The sequence below is a fragment of the Gossypium arboreum genome, chromosome 1 (genome assembly GCF_025698485.1).
Source record: "Gossypium arboreum isolate Shixiya-1 chromosome 1, ASM2569848v2, whole genome shotgun sequence".
NCBI lineage: Eukaryota > Viridiplantae > Streptophyta > Magnoliopsida > Malvales > Malvaceae > Gossypium > Gossypium arboreum.
The window spans coordinates 72,203,197-72,206,285 of NC_069070.1; the positions used below are offsets into that span (position 1 = coordinate 72,203,197).

General features: G+C 37.5%; 1 non-coding gene across 1 annotated transcript; it reads right to left on the minus strand.

Annotated features, from left to right (window-relative positions):
- Positions 1-2,425: 2,425 nt before the first annotated feature.
- LOC128281912 (small nucleolar RNA R71) lies at positions 2,426-2,532 on the minus strand. The gene has a single exon (XR_008272196.1). It is a non-coding gene; the product is annotated as a small nucleolar RNA R71 (small nucleolar RNA).
- Positions 2,533-3,089: the final 557 nt, after the last annotated feature.

Here is a 3,089-nt window from a genome sequence, read left to right on the forward strand (position 1 = left end):
TTCGACACTGAATGTAACACCCCTTATCCGTATTCAATGCTGGAACATGATACGAGCCATTACCAAACTTACATCACAAGCAAACATATAATTCCGAGTCATAAAATTTCATCCAAATTAAAATCATTTGCATTCAAAGATAAAGTCTCTAATGTGAGCCTACGAGGCCCAAAACAATCTTTAGAAGTGGTTCGAGACTAACCCGAGCACTTATAAAAAATTTACAAAACTTAGTAAATTTTTTTCGTGCATAGGGGTCACACGCCCTGTCGTTTGGGACACACCCGTGTGGGCAGGCCGTGTGGTCACACACACCCATGTCTCTAATCCGTGTAACTCTCTATTTTGTGATAAACCATAATTTATACATATTTTTATCCCATCTTAGCCCATTTATGAATGGTTTCTCCTTAGATTTGGTGAATTCGATGCTCCTAATCCTTTAATTTCATGTTTTATACTTAGGAGAGTATGGGAGAGTAAAAAGAGTGAGAAACGGGCCGAAAACGGAGAAAATAGACCTACATGGGAAATCAACATGGCCTGGACTTCCTCACACAGGCGTGTCACACGACCATGTCCATTTGGCAGGATTGAAGCACGACTTATACGGGTAGACTACACGCCCGTGCCTATTCAACAGCCTTGACCACGGGCTGGAGTAATCGCACACGGGCGTGTCCTTACTGAGCCCAAGTATAGTTTTATTTGGTAAAGGCCAATTTTTAGGGCTCTTAGGCATCCAAAAGCCTATTTAAACACCTGAGGAGGCACTTAAGAGGGGGACGCAGAGTAGGAAGCAAGGAATTACTCAAGGAAAGCCGATTAATCTATCTCAGAAGCCGGATTCATCATCAAGACTAAAGATCTCCCTTTAAGTTCCTTCAGGAGTTTTGGGTTTTCTTATGTTTTGTTATCTTTATGCTTTTGAGATGTTTTCTTTCATAAGTATGAACTAAACCCCCTAAATACCTAAGGGGAATGAAACCTAAGACGAATCTTGTTATTATTATCTGAATTGTATGATAAATATTTGACTTGTTCTTAATTATGTGTTCTTAATTCTTGTTTTGATATTCCAAGATATTAATTCAAGTTAAGCTCTTATTCAGAGGAGGAATAGACCTTGTCTAAGATTAAATTTGTCATAATTAAGTGGAGTTGATTGCACACCTAGAGATAAGGTGATAAGATTTTGCCAGATTAGGGTGAAACCTAATAAAGGAATCCATAGAGCGAGTTAATACAATTCTAGGGTGTTAATTAGAAAGAGATTTTAATTATTCAACCTAGGGTTAGACGTTATTAGTCTCGAGAGAGATAATAATATAACTTAGGGTTTTTTACGGATCAAGTCAAATGAATAAATCGTCTGATTCAGAGTCAAATAACAAGTGAAGTCTAGGTGGATTTTGCCTTTGGTATTTTCTTAATCAATCAAATTTTCCCAAAAGTATTTTCCCAAATTTTCTTTCTGTGCATTCTTAGTTTAGTAATTAGTTTAGATAACCAAACCTCATAATTTTTAGGCTAGATAGTAAAAAGGAAGTAAATACTAGTACTCATGGTTCCTTTGGGTTCGACAATCCGGTCTTGCTGAACTATACTACTGTTTGATAGGTACACTTGCCTTAATCATGATAATAAGTTAGTCTCAAGAATGATTCATTCATAAATCTTTAAAACCTATCACGAATATCAAGTATCAAGTTTTTGGCGCCGTTTCCGGGGAACTAGGATATTAGGAACACTCGATTTTTATTACTTTAGCCATTTTACTTTTATTACAATTTAAAATTTTATTTTTTTTCTAATTCCTCATTTATTTTATTCTGACAGGTTTTTCTAGTTTATGACCAGAAGAAACTCGTCAAGACCGTTACTGTTTGATAGTGAGATCGATTGCACAGTTCGTAGAAACCGAAGAGAAATAAGGCGAAGCTTACGATACACAGAGGAAGAGCAAGAGGATGATATTTCAACCACAACCGAGGAGACGACTGAAAACAAGAAAATTCGCTACCTCCTACGATTATTGTTAATTAGAATCCTGCTTCGCGCACTATGTATGATTATGCTAAACCTTCTTTAACAGAAACTGAATCGAGCATAGTTAGACCTACTGTAGCTGCAAATACTTTTGAACTGAAACCTAATAAAATTCAAATGATCTGACAATTTGTTCGGTTTCTTTGGTTTGCGTATGTAAGATCCTAACGTTCACTTGGCAAACTTTTTGGAACTATGTGATACATGTAAAATTAATGGCATTTCTGATGACGCCATTCGCATTCAGTTATTCCCTTTTTCATTGAGAAACAAAGCTAAATAGTGGTTGAATTCGTTACCATGGGGGTCAATCACTATTTGGGAACAAATGACCGAAAAGTTTTTGTTAAAATATTTTCCGCCGACTAAAACGGCTAAATTACGTAATGATATCTCTTCTTTTGTGCAGATGGATTTAGAAACACTCTACGATGCATGAGAGAGATACAAGGACCTCTTGAGAAGATGCCCTCACCATTGGTTACCACTCTGGCTACAGGTGCAAACCTTTCATAATGGCCTGAATCCTTCGACTCGACAAATGGTTGACGCAGCTGTTGGCGGAACCATCAATAATAAGACACCTAAAGATGCTTATGAATTTATAGAGGAGATGTCGCTGAATAACTATCAGTGGAAAGTAATGAGGACAAAGCCGATGAAAACAACCGGCATTTATAACGTTAATTCGGTCACCATGCTCTCTAATCAGGTAGAACTCTTGAATAAGAAAATTGATGGTTTTATTATTTCTTCACAGGTTCACCCATTAATGCAGTGCGAAGCAAGTGGAGGTTGGTCAAGCAATTCAGAATACCCACCTTATGGCCACAACATGGAGAACGAGTAGTTAAATTACATGGGTAATAATCCTCGATCTCAAAATAATCCTTATATTAATACTTACAATGCAGGTTGGAGGAACCACCCAAATTTCTCATGGGGAGGCCAAGGGAATCAGAGACCACCACCTCCAGGCTTCCAACAGCCACCCTACCAACAAGAGAAAAAGCTAAACCTTAAGGAGATGCTAACAAAAT